Source organism: Capricornis sumatraensis, chromosome 6 (genome assembly GCF_032405125.1).
Source record: "Capricornis sumatraensis isolate serow.1 chromosome 6, serow.2, whole genome shotgun sequence".
Classification (NCBI taxonomy): domain Eukaryota; kingdom Metazoa; phylum Chordata; class Mammalia; order Artiodactyla; family Bovidae; genus Capricornis; species Capricornis sumatraensis.
In genome coordinates this window covers 74,507,600-74,527,834 of record NC_091074.1, presented here as the reverse complement: position 1 = coordinate 74,527,834, position 20,235 = coordinate 74,507,600, and the positions used below count along the sequence as shown (strand labels likewise).

Sequence of the window (20,235 nt, the reverse complement as noted above, 5' to 3'; positions counted from 1 at the left end):
CTTTCCTCCTTGGGCCCGTCCACATGGGAAAGTGGGGAGACAAGAGCATTTCCCTAGAGAGATTTGGGGCTCTATGTCACAGACACTCCCATTGTGGAGAGATCTGCTCCTGGAGGGGTCCCCGATCCAGGAGCCAGCTGGAATGGCCCCGCCTCCATGCCTGTCAGGACCCCCACATATAGGACCAGGCCCGGGGCTGTGGGGGTAGAGGACACAGGCCTGCTTCTGCTGTTTTCTCTCTGGAGACTAGTCCTGCCTCTGCACTGTGTCCTCCATAGGGGGCATAGCGGTGGGGGCTCAGCCAGGGTCTGAGGGGATGGGCTGTGACCTACGTCGTTGAGTGGCCTCCAGAGCTCACAGAGGGGAGCAGAGAGCGTGGATTCTGAGCCCGCCTGCGAGGTCCTCTCAGAGGTGCCAAGAGGTGAGCACTGAGTCGGGTGAGCTGGAACTAAGGCGCCGATCTGGAGAAATGACACAGGAGGGACCCTGACAGAACAACAAGAAAGCAGACGGGGAGAGTCACTTGCCCTTCTCCTGCCATGAGGTGCAGAAAGGACAGCAATGGAGGGTCCCCATGAAGACTACCCACACTGACCCCAGACAGGGACCTCCCATATACCCACACTGATCCAGCACAGGGCCCTCCCAGAGACCCACACCCCAGACAGGGCCTCCCACTGACCCACACTAACTCCACACAGGGATCTCCCACAGACTCACGGCGACCCTACACAGGAACCCTCACACAGACCCACACTGAGCCCACACAGAGAACTCTGACAGACCCACACTAACCCCAGACAGGGCCTCCCACTGACCCACACTAACTCTGCATAGGGATCTCCCACAGACTCACAGCAACCCTGCACAGGAACCCTCAGACCCAACACAGAGACCTCTGACAGACCCACACTGACCCACACAGGGACTCCACTACCCTCACATGGGAATCTTCCACAAATCCACCCTGATCCTGTATAGCAGTCAACCACAGATTCACACTGATCCTGCTTACAGATCTCTCAAACACCCACACTGACCCCACACAGAGACCTCTGATAGACGCACATTTACCCCACACAGGAAACTTCCACAGACCTACACTGAGCAATCTCACACGAGACCTCTCTTTGAGACCCCCACACAGACCTCACAGGCATTCTTTAGAATCTGAGTATACACACTGTGATAGTTCCTTCATAGTGAGTCTGATATCACTGAACAAACCATGTGCATTGTGCTTTGCAATGCAAATGTGTACAACCAATATTTACAACAGTGTGGAGATTCTTCAAAAAAATAAAATTAGAATACCATGTGATCCAGCAATTCCACTTCCAGTCATAGAGCAAAAGGAATTAAAATGCTTTTATTCTCAAGAGATATCAGTACTTCTCTATGTCCTTTGAAACTTCATTCATAGTAATGGCATGCAGAGAACCTTCCAGTTTGTTGTGGATGAGTCCATAAAGAATACACACACAAATATACATACATAACATATACAATGGGATATTATTCAGCCTCAAAAAAAGTAAATCATGACATTTACAAGAACATGAATGAACCTGGAGATCATTATGCTAAATAATATAAGCCTTCCGGAAAAGAACACTGCATGGTATCACTTACATGTGGAATCAAAAAAAGGACAGTCATAGCTGGTCATGGGGTATCTGCAAACAGATTGGTAAACAGATACAAATTTTCTGTTATAACATGAAAAATAAATGAAAGAATAAAGTCTTGAAAATTTCTGAGAGTAGAATTTACATGTCCCCATATACAAATGTAAATATGTGAGAAGTAATGGGTATGTTAATTAACTTGATTGTTAGAATCCTTTCACAACACATATGTATGTCAAATAACCACTTTATGTACTTTAGCTACACCATGGTTTTGTCAGGTAGCCCTCAAAAAAGAGAAAAAAAATCAAAAAAATGAACAAAACTACTTAAATTTACCATTACATAAAGAGATAAGGAAAAAATGTATAAAATCAGAAGTGAAGGGATATTACTACCAGCTTTATAGACATAAAAAGAAAATTTTATGTCTAGAAACATCCTACCAAGTCTGAATTATGAAGAAATACAAAATCTAAACAGCTCTAGAAGTGAAGATATTGAATAACTATCAAAAAACCTCCAGTGACGGAACACCCAGCATCAAGTATCTTCATGGTGAATTCTACCAAGTGGAAAGAATTAACATCAAGTCTTCTCAAGTTCTTCCAAACAATTAAATAGGAGACAGTTTCCTCAGTCATTCTATGAGGTCACCATTACACTGAATATAAAGCCAAAGACATGACAAAAGTACACCACAGACCAACATCCCTCATGCAAACTGGCGCAGAAGCCCTTTAAAAAACAATAAGACAGAACAACAGAGGAAAGGGCTTATACACCATGACCAAATGGGACTGATCTTGCAATGTAAGATTGGTTCAATAAATGAGAAAAATCAATATGGTTTATCACTTAAAAAGATGGAAATAAACATCATGTGATCATCTTAACTGATGCAGAAAATAAAACATTTCACAAAATTCAATGCCTTTTTGTGATTAAAAAAAAAGTTGATGACTTCAACATAATGAAGGTCACATATGGGAAAAGTCATAGCTATTAAGTGGTGAAACTTTCCCGTGAAAATCAGGGACATAGAAAGGTTGCCTGTTTCACCACTTCTATTCAGTACACTACTAGAATTCCTAGACGAATAAATAAGACAAGATAAAAACTAAAAGATATCTAAATCAAAAAGGAAAAATGAAACTATACTTGTTTTCAGGCAATACAATATCATATGCAGAAAACCTTATGATTACACACAAACACACCAAAAAACACCCTTAGCATTAATAAATGAATTTAGAAAAGTGCCAGATATAAAATCAACATTTAAAAATCAATTCTGTCTCTCTATATTAACAATGGAAAACATGAGAAAGAAATTAAGAAAGCAACACCATTTATCATATCATGAACTATAGAGTAAAATACTAGAAACAACTTTACAAGGGGAAAAAAGAGATGTATATGGAAAACTAGAAAATATTGCTGAAAGAAATTAATAAAGATGCCAACAAATGTAAAGGCATCCTGTGTTCACAGGCTAGAAGACGTAATGCTGTCAATACTAAAAGTGATGCACAGATGACAGTCTCTAATTATAATGAGGTCTTCTTTTTTTAGAAAATAAAAAACTTCATCCTGAAATTCACATGGAATTCTAACAGCCTGAACAGGCAAAATAATGTGTAAGCAAAATAAAGTTTGAAGTTTCAAATTTCTTGATTTCAAAACTTGCTATAGAAGGGGGGTGGTTTCAAGATGATGGAGGAATTGGACAGGGAAACTACCTTCTCCCCTACAAATATATCAAAAGATAACCTGTATGTGGAACAATTCCCATAGCACATCTTCTGAACCCTGGGAGAGGACCCCAGGAGTCCAGAAAGGCAAGCCAATCTACTTGGAATGAGGTAGGGCAAAAGACAAAGACAAAAAGGGAGAGAAAGGATCTTGAGAATCCATCCTGAGGAGGGGGTCCTGAAGGAGAAGTTTCCAGGCAACAAGAAACCCCCTCACAAGTGGGGTTATAGGGGAGCTTAGGAACCTCAGATGGAAGCACAATAATGCAAAACAGAGAAAATTCTGCACAGAGGTTGTGCCAAATTGCAATTTCCAGCCAAAAAGAAGCTCACACACTCTCATCAGCCTGCAGCAGGTGGGGGCTGGGTGCGGAGGCTCTGGCTGTGGGGCTTGGTCCTCAGGGAAAGGACTGGGGCTGAATGCTGTGAAGATACTCCAAGAGGGTTAATGTGACACAGCACAGCAGGACAGGGGAAACTCTGGGACCACTAGAGAAAGTTCACTTCTGTGGGAAGGCTCTCAGGCAGCATTCTAATTCTGCGTGCACCCACAGAACAAAGAACAGAACCATAGAGAATACCTAGGAGGGGAGAGCAGGCTGCAGTTTGTAGCCCCAGAGGCAGAAAAGCAGGCGCACAACTGCCAGAGGCAAAAGGCAAAGGACCACTACAATCTTGGCCCCATGGACCCATGGATCACATCTACAGCTAAGCTGTGAGTGGCCGAGGATCACTACCCACATCTTCCCAGAACCCTGAGTGGCTCAGATCTGCCAGCCAGCAGGGTCATAACCCAAGGACAACTCCCCTGGGGAAACACACAACTCACCTAAGACTGTGGCAACCTCCACAGGACCCAGCTGGGAGCCCAGTTGGCTTGGCTCTGCCAAGGGTCCAACAAACCAGGATCAACTCCCGTGGGAAGTCCACCATTCAATCTTTTGTTATTAATTTTGTTTAATAAGTGTCAGCAAGCTCCAGTGCAGGATGCCCCATGCCAATCCTCCAGCAAAACAGGAACACAATCCAGCATATTAGCACATAGGCTGCCCAAAGTCATACCAAACCCATAGACACCCCGAAACTCACCACTGAACTGTGCTTCAGAGAGACATGATCCAGCTTCATCCAACAGAACACAAGCACAAGTCCCCCCATCAGGAAACCTTCACACTAGTCCAGCCCCACGATGGAGGGCAGATTGCACAACTAAGAGGAACTATAACTCTCCAGACAGGAAGAGGACAAAACACCTACAAAACATAAATAAGACCATTAACTAAACAGTAACAGTAATCTCTGCTGATCGAGAAATAATATAAATGGATTAAACAGTGGTTGAATGGTTTAAAAAAAAAAAAGACCCAACTCGAAGCTATCTACAAGAGACTCATTTTAGATTTAAAGACACATACAGGCTCGAAATGAAGGGATGGAAAAAGATACTCCATGCATGTAGATAGTAAGCAAAAGAAAGCAGGGGTGGCTACTCATATAAAAGAGTGATGTTAAGTCCAAAATTGTTTCCATAGAAAAAGGTCTCTATATTTTAATAAGAGTCACTTCAACAGGAAGATATAAAAATTATATATGCATACAGCATCAGAGCACATAAAGGTATAAAGCAAATACTGGAATTAAAGAAAAAAATTGATTGCATATAAGGGCAGTAAGGGACTTCAATAATCCACTTGTAAAAATGGATAGAAAATCAATAAACAAACATGCCTTGATGAAAACATGTAAGGATCGTATGGTCCTTACAGACATATTTAAACATACCACCAGACAGCAGCACATATACATTCAAGTACACAAGCAACATCCACCAGGATACATAATAGGTCACAATCAAGTTTTAACAAATTTAAAAAGACTGAAATAATTTCAGGTATCTTTTCTGACCACAATAGGATGAAATAAGAAATCCCTTAAGAGCAAGAAAACAGGAAAATTGAGAAACATGTGGAAGCTAAACAATACACTCTTTCCCCCCACTTCTGGTTTTTCTGAGGTATAACTGATATTGACCGCTGCATAATTTTAAGACATACAGCATAATGATTCGACTTACATATATCATGAAATGATTATCACAAGAAGGTTGATGAACATCATCTCTTATGGATACAAAATAAAAATAAAAGAAAAAATGTTTCTTTTGTGATGAGAACTCTTAGGATTTACTTTCTTAACTGTCATATATAAAATACACCCATTTTAATTACATTTATTATGCTGTATAAAACATTTAAAAAAAAAACATTGGGTCAAAGATAAAATCAAAGGAAAAATAGACACAAAATAGACTGTACACCCAAACTAATATACACCAGTACTTTTCCTAACACTGCCCTTACACATATGAAAAACCTACCATTAAACACATACAAATCCCCAAATTCATGGGTGAAAAAAGCACATGTAAAAATAGTCCTCAAATATCAAACACCTAATCACCAACTACTTGATGTCTGTGTTACAATCTCAACACCCTCCAAATCCAACACTCACCCTTACACACTCACAAAAATAGAGGCATGAACTCCCCTTAATCACAAATATCCACAGACAAAACCAACCTGCACATTGGACAACCTATCAGACTCCCACTAACCAATTAGTTACGTACAAACCCCATCTATGCTTGCAAATCAATCATGATTTGACATCAGACTACAAATAGATGTCTGCTACTTCATCATGGACAAGACTGCCCTTTGAACATATGTGTCGACTGATATTTTCACGTTAAATATGTTCACCTGTGAAACCATGAGAATGTATGTTAGATCTTCACTCACTGTCCACTCATTTTCCAATGACCTGCGCTACTTCTTGCGATGAGCGCTTTCAAGTGGAAGAAATTCCCTTTAGCTTTTATACTCCTCAGAAGGCACGGACTAGAATGGCACCTGTTTAACTGCTCTCACGATTGACCCTCCACTACAGGCCCTGCAGTCCGGGAAGCATTCTTGCAACCTGCTCCCCAGAGGTGCCAGTAACCCTGGTGTAAACACTGCAAGGGAACTGAGCGCTGTAGGGGAGTCTCCCTATACTGACAAGGGCACAAGTAACCCCCAGGGTGAAAAACAGCGCAGAGTGCGACACCTGAGGGTTGAAAAGTCTGTGTCTCCCTTACCTCAAAGTTCCTGTAACTGATGCTAGAGACTGCCCTGAGTGGCACCTCTGTCCACGCAGGGTTGGCGGTTGGGGCTCCGCCCTCTGTATTTCAGTTAGAGTTCCTGTCTTCCTGAGCAGACAACTTTAACAGAAGCTGGGAGCAGCTCGAGCAGCTCTTGAATAATGGCCGTCAGCCTGTCCACAGTGGGCGTGCGCATGCGTGCAGACACTGGGCACACAGACAACTGTCCGAGGAGGTCGCTGCAGGAGGGCAGAGAAGTTAGGGTTCGAACACGCTGAGGAGCTTCTATGTCCATGGCCTCTCACCGGGAAGCTTCATAGCACTCTCTTAAAATCAGCTCTTGTGAGCTGCGCACCGGTGATTTTTACGTTTCACACCTGAAATCCATGCACTTAAATACAAGAGTTTTGGAGAACTCCATCCTTAAATTGGGAAAGTGTTTTCATGCCCTTTCATGCCTTTTCATGCCCTTGGACTGCAGTTCCTTGATTCTTGTTTATGTCTGTCAAAAACCAGTAGGTCCTTTTCCCTAGTAGGCCAAAAGTTTCCATTAAAGAACAATTCTAGCAAAGAATTTCAGATCTGGAAAACGCTCTGAGATACTGTGTGCTGACTCCATTCCTACACTCTCCAAATGCACTCACTCGACTAGAGTATTTTTTCTTATTATTTATTTACTTCATGGAGGGTCTTCAGTAAATGTTGATTCTCAGATGTTTCCTTGCAAGGTTTTTGTTATATCAATAACTTTGATCAAGACTTGAAAATCTGGGTCAGTTTCAGTTGACATAGCAGTAGCATGGGAATAGTTTTATGCTCCCTTCCGTTTTTATTATATATTGGAGAATTTAAGCTCCCTAATTTTTTTTTTAAGAGATAGTAGCAGAATCAACTTACTGATTTGGGTTAGTAATACTTTACAAAGAAGATTCAATCATCAGATTCTCTTAGTGATCAATTCCAAAATTAGTACCATTTCTACTTCACAGGATACCTCTTAAAACCCCTGGTATCTAACAATACTGAGAGCCTCCAAGCACACAGATTGAAAACTCTACAAGACATAAGCATGGAATCCCACTGCACTTCTAATGTTCCATGCTTCAGCAGAATACGATAGGTCATCTAAGGTCTGTGGTCCATAACCATAGATTTTTTTCTCAGCAAGCAATACCTGCCTCCCTCCTTTCTGCATGATAGTCAGAGATCATGGTCCAAAGGACTTCTGCTACTCCCTTCTGTTGCCTGTCTCCCCAGATTACTTCTGGACTCATTTAATTGTATCTGCCTCCGTGGTCTAAGATTTTGATGGAGTAAAAAATGACTGTAGACATGAGATGGGATAATTTTTTCCAAAATTCAATTTTTATATCAGTGGCCCTGGGAAGGTTCATTCAAACTCTACTCAGAGCCATGAATAAGAATTTTTTAACAATTTTTTGACAGGACAAGGGGAAGAATCAACAAGAAAGCCCACCTTTCTGGAGTGCCAGGGTACAATATTTTACCTCCCCATTCCTCTAGTGTGAAGTTACTGGTTAAAATAATTTCATCTTTTCCCATGAGAAAAGCTCAAATAGTGAGAAATGTCTCCAAGTTGTTAATTTCTTCAACCCTTAACAGTTTGATTGATGTTTTTTGTTTGTTAAATAAAATTTACTGCGATTTTCCTTAAATTGCTCTCACCTCATCTTCTCAACTAAGGTCGAGGGAGAGTGCACAGAGTAGCTAACCCAGAGAATAAAAAAGAAAAAGTTAGGTGCGTGTAAGAAGATATTTTTGTACTGAAAGCGCTAAAGGCCTGGAAAATATGCAGATGGACAAGCCATTCCCTTCCAGTGACTGGTCAAACCCTCTGAAAGTATCCAATATATGTATCATTGAAATCTTTCAGATTTAGAATTGGGAAAAAAGGTAGAAATCATGAGGAACTGGGCATGAGTTAAGAACAATTTCCTACACAATTGTAACAAAGAAGAGTAAAGAACCTGAGTTCTGAATTCCCAATTCCCTATTTTTCTTTTTCAATATGGCCACTGTTAAGTTTTCATACAGCTTTGCCCTTTGAGGCATTTTTTTTCTTTAGTTAATTGTTTTTTTTTTTCACCAGGAGCAAAAAACTTTTTAAGCAGAAAGAAAAATTTGTGTCCCAAAGGACTCAATTGCTCTTCTAAATCTTTACAAACATTAAAAAGCAATATAATGGAAAAGGAATAGAGATTTTTAAAAATATTAAAATTAACTCAAAATGGAACATAGATTTAAATGTAAAATTTCAAAATTTGAAACATTTTTAAGAAAATAGGAGAAAATCTTTGGATCCTAGGGCTTGGTGAAGGCTTTTTACACATTGAGAGGAAAAACATTATTGATTAAAAAAAAGAGAAAATTGGATTTTATGAAAATTCAATATTTTCCTACATGAAAGACTCTGTTAAGGATGAGAAGAAGCTACAAGTTTGGAGAAATTATTCGCAAGTCACACATCTGACAAAAGTCTTAGAGTGTATAAAAAACTATCAAAACAATAAAAATAGGAACAATTCAATTAGAAAATGAGGAAAAGATATGAAGATACATTTCACCAAAAGAGGACATCTGTTTGACAAGTAATTCATGAAAAGACGTTCAAAACTCCTGGTCTTTAATGTAACTCAAATTAGGAACACAATGAGAATAAATCACATGTTGATTTAGAACAGCTAAAATGAAAACTAACTTCATTATTAGTGAGTGTGCCAAGAATAAGTTATCTCATAGTGCTGTTAATGGAACTGTAAAATGATACAGTCAAACCTAAAAGCAGTTTGGCTATTTCTTTAAAAAACTAAATATATACTTACCATATGGTCCAGCAATTGCATCCCTGGCTGTTTACTCCAGGAAAATGAACACAGGGTAACAGGATCTGAGTATAGTCTGCAGGAGTACAAAGATATTCAAGTTCTGTAAGAAAGATCAAGATTTGAATCCCTGTTCCCACTAATTCCTACTTATGTGACCTCTGAAAAACTACTTAACCCTGCTAGGCTTCAGTTTATCTTTTAAAAGCAGCTAAACCAAGATAAGAATGCTGAGCACTAAGTCAGTTTCAGGCAATGGGGAACTGGCTGCCCTGGAGCAGACATTCGGTCCATCTGTTATGTGGATATGATATGTGTTGGAATCCCCTGGTTAGAGGTCTAAGGAAAACCGGGTGGGCGGTGGCGGGGTGGGGGTGGGGGGCAGAAAAACACCTACCTCCAGAAATAAGATATAGGAAGGCCTGGCCCCAGGGCACAGCCAGCCTGAGGCTGCTGGGGTTGGGAAGAAAATAAGACCTTAGGACCAGTGGAGTGGCTACTAGTGCAGCTGAACTGCCTGAGCTCCCCTGGTCTTCTGGAGAATGTGTGTGGACCACATGGTGTCTCAGTAGCTCCCTGACTCCAGGGCCCTGAGCAATCTTGCCTAAGGACCCATACCAGAGTTCCCCACCAAGGCAGGGAAAGTTAGTCTTCACCTTCCAGAGACTGCTGGGCTGTTAAGGGCTGAAGCTGATGGTGGTACCTCAGTGGTAGAACTCTAGCCAGAGGAATGGCCAAACGCAGGGACTGTGGAAATGTGTGGATGCTGGGAAGACACTTTTTTGAGACCTTTTCAACTCGAGTGCGAGTTCCTGGCTCCAGACATGGGATCCATGTGAGAGTGCATGTGAGTCCATTTGTGGTTATCTGTCTGTGGGAGTCCAGGATATATCGGCAATGCCAGGATTGGAAAGAACTTGGCCTGAATCTTTTGAATAGCGTCTAGTCCGTATTGGATATGTGCTAAAGGGGACATCTACCATATTATCATGCGAAGTCTGGGGTGGGTACATTCTGAGGCCTCCTGGGGTGCTGCTGGTTACACAATGACTCTGTGTCAGGTACTTGGCAGGAAGGATGATGAGAACACTGCTTCCAGGCTTATTGCCAGGCAACTAAGTCCTGAGTCAGCTAAGCAGAAAGAAGACACTAGGCTCCTACTGCTGAAGGTGTGTGGACACTTGGGACAGGCTGGCCTGAGGCCCTGGCCAGAAGGGAGCCATTTCATGTGGGGTTCAGGGCCAGGAAGGTGGGCAGTGAGTTTGGAACCATGGAGGTAGGTGAGGGATGATGGGGTCCGTGAGGGAACATGGGGTGGGTGAGGGATCCGTGGGGTCCGAGAGGGATCATAGAGTGGGTGAGGGATCATGGGGGTGTCTGAGAGGACATGGGAGTGGGTGAGGAGTTACTGGGAGTCAATTCTAGGAGCAGAGGTGTGAGGTCTGCCAGACTGGACCTCAGCTCGCAGCCTGGCAAGGGTCTCCTCGCTCTGTCTCCCACTCAGTCGCCAGATCCCCCACGTGCAAGAGCCTTCTGTACTGTAGGCAGGAACCCCCTTCCTCATGGCCTGGGTCATGTACCTCAGTCCAGCTCAATTGTCCTGATGCGGGGAACATCCCCTTACCTCCACAGGGAGTAGGTCGTCCCTTCTCCAAACCTGGGGAGTGATGCTTCTTTACTTTGAGAAAGATTCTTACTCCCCTGCAGTACAGACACCTGACACTATGTCTTACTTCCTATTACGGGCTGAATTCTGACAACCCCCAACCCCAGTTCATTGGCTGAGGTGGTAAAGAATCTGCCTGCAATGCGGGAGACCCAGGTTTGATCCTGGGGTTGGGAAGATCCCCTGGAGAAGGGAATGGGCAACCTACTCCAGTATTCTTGCCTGGAGAATTCCATGGACAGAGGAGGCTGGCAGGCTATATACTCCATGGGGTCACAGAGTCAGACATGATTGAGCAACTAACACACAGAAAATTCTTATGTTGAGTCCTAACCTCCAGAACTTCAGAATGTGACTTTCTTTTGTCTGCGCAGTCCAGCATGTGGGTTCTTGGCTCTTCAACAAGAGACTAAACCCATGCCCCCTGCAGAGGAAGCCTGGTGTCTTAACCACTGTACAACCAGAGCAGTCCCCAAATGTGACTTTATTTGGAGTAGAGCTTTTAAAGAGATAATCAAGTTAAAATGAGGCCACGAGGATGGATCCGGGTACTGCTAAGTCACTTCAGTCATGTCCAACTCTGTGTGACCCCATAGACGGCAGCCCACCAGGCTCCCCCCTCCCCGGGATTCTCCAGGCAAGAACACTGGAGTGGGTTGCCATTTCCTTCTTCAATTCATGAAAGTGAAAAGTGAAAGTGAAGTCGCTTAGTCATGTCCCACTCTTAGCGACCCCATGGATGCAGCCTACCAGGCTCCCCTGCCCATGGGATTTTCCAGGCAAGAGTACTGGAGTGGGGTGCCCTTGGGTTGCAAATGGTGCCCTTATAAGAAGGGGAAATGTGGACACAAACACGCAGGGGGAAGACCCTGTGAGGACACAGGGCAGAGGTGGTGTCTATAAGCCAAGGCGAGAGGCCTCAGGCTTCTGGGCTCCGGAACTGTGATAAACAGTTCCTGTTGTCTAAGCCACACTGCCTGTAATATTTGTTACAGCAGCTGGAGCTGACTGATGTTCTTCCTCTGAGGCCTGTGCATTCCCACAGTAGAAAGATGCCCTTCTCTCTCCCCAGCTGGACTCCTTCAGAGTCCCCACCCCTGCCCTCCTCCTGCTGTAATGGCCCTGCTGCTTCCTGTTTGCTTGTCCAGGGAATCAGACGACAGACCTCAAGAGAAGGGCTGAGTGCTGAGGATCAGGAGGAGCCATAGGGCCCCAAGACAGAATCAGGATGACTCTCATTTGTTTTTATTTGGCTTTTCAAGCTTGGATTGTGGGGGTCACAGCTGGTGGACAGGGAAGCCAAGAAGAGACCATCGAGACCTGATGGGGCTGGAGGAGGGGAGGGGGGAAGGTTCCAGTGAGCAGGCCGGGTCCTGAGGCACATAGCTGGAGCTGAGGGGCTTGGCGGATCACCACAGGGCATTTCTCAGGGCCCCAAGCATGAACAACACCAGGGGCCAGGTCTGTGGAGGCACAAAGGCTATGCCTGGCATGGACGAGCCGGCAGCCTGCAGAGACTGGTGTGGAAACTGGGTCTGTGGAGGAGTGGACGTGGGCTCAGGGAGCGGTATAAGAGCAGACGTGGGCTCAGGGTGGGGTGTAAGAGTGGACACAGGGGCTCAGGCTGTGCTGCCACATTTTAGGGTAGCCACTTACCCTCTTTGGGACCTGTTTGCTCACCTATAAAACAGGGGAAAACAGAAAGTGTGAAGAAAGCATCAAAATTCGAATATCCAACAGTGGGACTTCCTTGGTGATCCAGTGGTTACAAATCTGCCTTCCCATGCAGAGGACACTGGTTGGATCCCTAGTCAGGGAACTGATATCCCACGTGCCACAGGCCAACTAAGTCCACATGCCGCCACTACTGCACTCACGTGCTCTGGAGCTCACGTGCTACAACTGAGAGAGGCCCACGCGCAGAAACGAAGAGCCCGAGTGCTATAACTAGTGCCCACCCAACACAGCCAAAAGAAAGCAAAGAAACAAGCAAATGCAAAAAAATACACACACACACAAATATCCTACGGTAGACTGATATCTGGAATATATAAAATACATAAAGAGCCCCTAAACGAAGAGACAGAGCACCCAACAGAAAAATAAGAGGGGGAAAAAATCTTGAAAAGAAACTTTACAGAAAAAGATATCCAATGATAATAAATATGTGAAAGTATATTTAATTGGTCATCAAGGAAATCAAACTACAGTAAGCTATTAAAATGAAAAAAGATGAAAAGTGCTAAGTATTGGTGAGAATACAAACTCTCATCCACTGCTTCAATGAGTGGAAATGGTGAACCACTTTGAAGACGTTTGGTAATGTCTGCCAAAGGTGAATACATGCATACCTTTTCCTCCAACAGTACTACTCACGGGATTCTGTGAAACAGAAGACGAAACATTTGGAGTGAAATGAAATGAAACACTTGGAGCACTAAAATACCCACTAAGAGTAACTAATCATAGGATTCAATGCGCACAGGAGCGTCCTGTAGAGCAAGGAGACTGAACACACTACAACTACAGGCAACAGCATGGACGAATCTCACAGATACAACGTGAAGACAAGAAAGGCTGACAACTGGAAATAAATTCTACTTATGCAACATTCGGAATCTAATCTAAAGTACTGAAGATGAAGATGGTGGTTTGCGTTGGGTGTTGGTGACAGGAAGGAGGTGTGAGCGGGGCCTCTAGGGTATTGATCACATGTTGCTTCACTATGTGAAATTTTATCCAACTTATGAAAAGAGCATGGATATATTCTTTTGTATGTATGTTACACTTCAATAAAACCTTTAAAATATACTTCAAGAACAGATGCTGTAGGTGTCCTCATGTGCAAGGGAGTTAGGAAGGGGGGTTGGCCTGGGGGACACTGCCAAGGGATGGAGCCCAGGAAGACGCATGGAGGAGGAAACGGGAAGTCCCAGGGGCTCCACAAAGAGAGCAGAGGCAACACAGCCCCTCCCCAGGGAAACTGAGGCCCTGAGAACAGGCGAGGGAAAAAGAGAAAGCGCCTTACTCATTTGGCAGATGGACTTTCTGTGGAGAAGTCCCCAGCCCACAGCATGTCCACATGTACAGAGCAGTTCTTGCCTTTTCCATCTCAGTATAAGTTTATAGAACTTGTTCTCAACGAAGCTCACATTCTCTCCTGGAGATGGAAGGGTTCAAGCAGAGGTGCTCTGAGGATAAGTAGGAAATCAGGGAAGGAGGCTGTACCCAAGCTACAGAGCTCTGCCTTATCGGTCAGCACTACACTTCAATGTGGGGTTTTCTCCAAACACCTGAGCTTTCATCCTTGTTTCAGACTTCTACCTATGCCTAATAAGCCCTCCCCTGTTTCTCAAACTTTTCCAAACTCATCCTATTCCCTCTACCTCTTTTATAATAACAGACACACTATTTCACAAAGGAAAATGGCAAATCCCTCCAACACCTGCCACTCACTGGTGCTTAGTAATCGTTCACCAACCTATCTACCCTTTCACAAACCATCCCATCCAGTCACCTTTTGTCTGTCACTAACCTTGCTTTCCATCCACTTGTTCCTCCATCCTACTACCCATCTTCCCTCATGTCCCATTCGCCCACTCAGCCTTCCATCCATTTGCCTATACACTCATCTTTTCACCCATCTCTCCATTCTCCCCTCCATCAATAGACCCACTCACTCCATCTCTCTGCCCACCATCCTTTCAACCATTGGCCCAGCCATCTTCCCTTCCACCCATTCATCCTCCCACCTTCCTGCCATCCATCCTCTCGCCCTATCACTCATTTATTCTTCATCCAGTTTACTCATTTATTCCTCCATCCTCATGTTAAGTATCTTTTAGCTAATGATACTAACATTTTTAGTTGGCGCAGAGAGGTTAAATGAAATAAGTATTATTATTTTAGATCTAATAAGTGGTGTAAAGGAAATAAAACAAGAAGATGTACTATTAGGGGTTGCCTGTTTTAGCTCATGTGATCGAGTGAAACTGCTCAGAAGAGTAGCCAAGCTGCATATGTTATGAAACAAGGCATGATGAGCTTAGTTGGAAAAGCAAATGAGTCCAGGGAGATAGTCAAGATGCAGACCTAAGGTGGGAACCGCCTTGGCATCATCAAGGCAGGAAGGAGGCCTGCTGGCTGGGGTGGTGTGGGTGAGGGGTGCAGTAGGAGGTGAGAGAGAGGAATGGGGCCTGAGAGCAAAGGCAGGGAGTTGCGACCTTATTTTAAGTAGAAATGAGAAGGCACTGGGGGTGATGAGGAGGGAACTGGCATGACTCCTGCTCTAAAGCAAATATTTAGACAGCTATGTGGAGACTAACGAAGAGCACACAGGGTGGGAGCCGAGATCAGTCTGGAGGTCCAGGGAAGAAAGACCCGGGGGCAGCAGTGGGATACCTACCAGGTGCTAGGCCCTGCCTGGGGCACAGACTGGGATATTGAAACAACAAAGACAGGGTCCCTGTCCTCAAGGAGGAACTAGCCTGTGTGTGTGTGTGAAGTGTGTATACATGTGTTGTGTGTGTTTGGGTGTGTTGTGTGTGTGTGCTGTAAGAATTATGGAGACCTGGTTGTTTGTCCTATAATTACTGAGTGTTACTGACACACTAATAAGCAAGGACCATGGATGCTGGAACATCCCACCCAATGAAGACAGAATCTATTCAAAATGCTTATAACACCTCTGTAGAACATCATACCAAATTATGACCCTACAAACAATTACAAATAAATATTCTTTCCCTCCATAATTTTGCATCATAATCATTTCACCAAGTTGTAAACACTCCTTTCCTTAATGAAGACTCTTGCTTATAAGTTATTCATAACTTTTGGCCTAGATTTCTCCTCTTTCAATCTTAAAAAATACAATTTTTTTCCTGTTACTCAGTTTGCCTAATAACCCTACAAAGTAGATAACTGACCTGAGCTGGGAGAAGAGCAAAGCGAGTTTCAGAGAGTGAAACCCTCTAAGTCATAATCATTTTAAACTGATCAGGCAGGTTCAGAGGTCAGAGGTAATACTTCAGTTTTCTTTCTACTTTTCCCAAGCACCTCCTATGGCACTGGGAAATCAGAGAGTTTGTTAGTGACCTGGAAGGAGTCAGGCCCCAACCATGACCTTTGAGTTGGATCAAGTCATCTCAGATCTATGGTTGATTTAAACCTTGGAATCAAGAACCAGAAAGACTTCAAGAACTCAGATTCTTGATTCCAAAGTCAGATTCCCAGACTTCAGAGCTTTACACTTTAGGGGACACCAAAGCCTTAGAATCACACACTTTCAGAACTAGAACTAGAATGGTCCAGTCCTCTGGAAATGAAGCATAGTGGGCCAAGGGGACCTTTGCCTGGAGACCCCTCAGGTAGAGACATACCTCCCTTCTTTGCTCCTGTCCTTCTCCCCTTCCTCCTCCTCCTCTTATCCCCCCCCCAACTCCCCAGTAACCTCTCACTTTCTTCATTGCACATCCCCCAGCCAGTTATCCAGCAGGATGAGTTACTGGGGAGCTTCATGCCAGGGACTGGGAGGCAGGCAGGGATGATGTAGGAGGTGAAATTCACAGGAAAGAGCAGCTGCAATATGGCAATGTCAATCCCGAAGGGATATAACTTCTTGAAGTCTGGGTGTGTGATAATCCGAGTCACAGACACCTCCTGGGTGTGCTGGGTATGCTGGTACAGCTGGGTGCTTCCTAACAGAACCTGATAGTTCCCAAGGGCTTAGGATTTCCTGGAGGAAGAAAGGCGTGCTGTCACCATCATCTCCAAGTGGGGACTAGCTCTTTCCCTGCATCCTCATCTAACTGCCCACACCCCTCTGGACCCATCCACTCCTTGTGACGCCAGACAGCTTCTGTCCATCCATTTTGAATGTTCAGGAGGCCTTCTTTCTTGAGGCTAATTGATATCCTATTTACAGTTTCAGACATATGGCTGCTTTCTCCATTAGAAACTAGAATGGCAGAAGCACTGAATCCTTGCTCTGGAAATGTCCTCAGTGGGATCATCAAATGAAGGCTTTTTGATTGTACACAGCAGGCATTCTGGGGCAGTTCTCTCTCTCACTTTACCCTTCTGGAGACCCCATACAACCCACCTTCTGGCCCACTCTTCCTGACCATCCCTTTTCTTTAAACACCTCCCTGCCCAAGTCCTGCTTCTCCACTTAGTTACAAAGATTTACAAAATATTTGTTAAATAAATGAGCAACTGGGTGCAGGAAATGGAACCTCGCCTTGTTTCCCCAGCACAGGTGCTGAAACCAGTTCAGTTCAGTTCACATGCTCAGTCATGTCCGACTCTGCAACCCCATGGGCTACAGCACGCCAGGCCTCCCTCTCCATCACCAACTCCCAGAGTTTACTCAAACTCATATCCATTGAGTCGGTGATGCCATCCAACCAACTCATCCTCTGTCATCCCCTTCTCCTCCAGCCTTCAATCTTCACACCTCATCTACTTGGAGGCCCTCTCTCATGTTCCCCTCATCCGATCCTTGCCCTCCAGCAGGCACTCATTCTCCATAGCCCTTCTCCTGACCCTCCCACCCCCACTCCATGTGCTCTGCCCTTCTCACCCATGCTGGGCTTTCTCTTCTGACAGGATGGAGGTATGGTGAAGTGGGATTTGTCACTTCACCCTGATTCACAGAGCGGCTTGCATGGAGCATGGCACAGAGTGGTTGCTGACAGACTCTGAGCCCTCAAAGCTCTTGTGCCCAGACCTGGACTGTGATGCCTGAACTCCCTGGTGACTCCTCCTCCTCTGTTCAGAAGTCTGTAACTAAGCCAGCCCCAAAAGGCTAGGTGAATTAGACTCCTGAGCAGCCCTGTCACTCTCCCAGGGAGCCCACCCCCACTTATGCAGCCTGGCACCACGGCTATCTGCATGCACGCCAGTGACCATGACTCCTCCTGGGCACACAGTTTTGCAGGAGTAGTAAGAATTGCCCAGCTGTTGGTCATACACGCGGTCCCAGGCCCCTGCCTAGAGTCTGACACCTGGAAATAGGGGGCATTGAGAAGAAGTTTTGATCTGAGATGGGCCCATACCAAATGGCAGCGAGGACAGACACTGCCGCTCTCCTGAGGCACACCTGTGTTGGGGAACAGATACAGGGGCTGAGGGCAGAGCATGAGGAGGATCCGGGCAGGTGAGCGGGAGGACAGTCCAGGTGGAGGGTACACAGGCCAAAGCAGGAACGACATGCCTCTGAAGGCCACAGACTGCCCAGAGGAGCTAACTTGGGACACTATCCCCCTCCCTTGCCTAGGCTATAGACTCACTTGAGAAAGCAGTGGGCGGTGGAAAGGAGCCAGGTGGAGTTAATGAGGACAGCTCCACAGACGTGCAAGCCCTGGGATTGCAGACCGGCCTGCCGCGGCCACTGGCCTCCATGTCCCAGCCACCGTAGATCCTCCCATCACCTTGGGTTTCCCACACACTGTGGAGACTCCCCTGCCACCTATAGTAGAGACCCCAAGTGTCGCAACCAGGAGGGTCACATCACTTCACAGAGGCCAGGCCAAGGCCAGGCGTCCAGCGGCCTAGTCAAAATGACAGGGCTACCTGGACTCCGCCTTCACTGATACTTAATGAAGTCTAATTTACTATTCTTTCTTGTATAACTCATGCTTTGCATGTTATATCTAAGAGATCATGAAGAGTTTCTCCTATGTTTTCTCTGTGTTTTCTCTGAGAAACTGTAAAGGTTGTTTCCTACATTTGAAACCATGATCATGTTTTAGTTCATTTTTACCTACCAGATATAATAGGTTTCCGTTTCTTAGTTTTTCATCTTTCTTGTGTATATCCATTTGTACCAACACCTTTTCTTGGTTAAAAAAGAAAATTTACTCTTTCTCATATTGAATTGTTTTAGAACATCTGTTGAAAATCAATTCATAACAAAAAGTAAGGTTCTACTCCTGGACTCTCAATCCTGTGCCAATGAACTGTATTGCTTTCCTGTGCCAGAATTCCACTGTCTCAATTAGTATGTATTATGGTAAAATCTGAAATCAGGTAATGAAAGTTCTCCAGCTTTATTCTATTGCCAAATTGTTTAGGCTATTTTACATCCTTTGAATTTCCCTATGAATTTTAGGATCAGCTGTCAAATTCTACCCAAAAAAAGCCTGCTAGAATTTTCACTGGGACTGCATTGAATTTATAGACCAATTTGAGGAGTTGCTTTCTTCATAATATGAGATCTCCTGATCCATGAACAAGAACAGTTTCTTTGTATAGACCTTTAATTTCTATCAGCAATATTTTATAGTTTTCAGTGTACAGATCTTGCACTTCTTTATTATGTTTATTGCTAGGATTTTATTCTTTTCCATGCTATTATGAATGAAATTATTTTGTTAATTCTCTTTTCATATTTTTGTACCTAAAATACATAAATGCAATTTATTTTATAAGAAATATTGCTTCCTATGAACTTCCTACACTTGTTTATTCATCCTAGTCTGTTTTGTCTTGTTTTACATTGCTTTGGTGGGTTCACTGGGTGTTTCTAACATATAGGTTCATCTCTTCTGCACTAAAGGTTCTAATTTTTCCATTTAAAGTTGGATTCCTTTACTTATTTCTCTCCTATCTTCTTCTCTCTCTTTTTCCATTCCTCCCTTCTTTCCTCTCTTTCTCTCTCTCTCCCTTTCTTTCTTTCTTCCACATCACAGAGTTGACATTGATAAGGACTTTGTTCTCGTAAATACAATCTATCAATTTTTGTCTTTAATTTTGAGTGTTTATTCACAGTAATGTAATTATTAATACAGTTGGAATTACATTTTCCAGTTTGCAATTTGTTTTCTGTATATCTCTTATATTTCCCCCCAATTTGAGACAGAGTGTGATGTGGGACCCTTTGCTGAAGTGCTGCAGTGGATTCCCATACACTGGTGTACACATGGGTGAGTCCCACCTGTGGGTTAGAGTCCCACAGCAACATACAACTGGCTGGTTTCCAGGCTTGATCACCCGAGTGGGCAGTGCACAGGGTGCTCCCTCCTTAACTGGGCCTTTCTGGAAGCTCACAGGTTGGTGCCTGAATAGACACGCACATGGGCGTGAATTGAAACTGCAGTCTCTTTCTGTCACTTTCTCTTTTTTCAGTCTTTTCTGTCCCTCCTTCCCTTACCCCACCCTTAGTCCTACACCTGCACACCCATCCCCTTAATCCTGA

General features: G+C 44.1%; 1 pseudogene; it reads right to left on the bottom strand.

The window, feature by feature from the left end:
* Positions 1-71: 71 nt before the first annotated feature.
* LOC138080756 (serine protease 40-like) lies at positions 72-20,115 on the bottom strand (annotated as a pseudogene).
* Between the last annotated feature and the right edge of the window lie 120 nt (positions 20,116-20,235).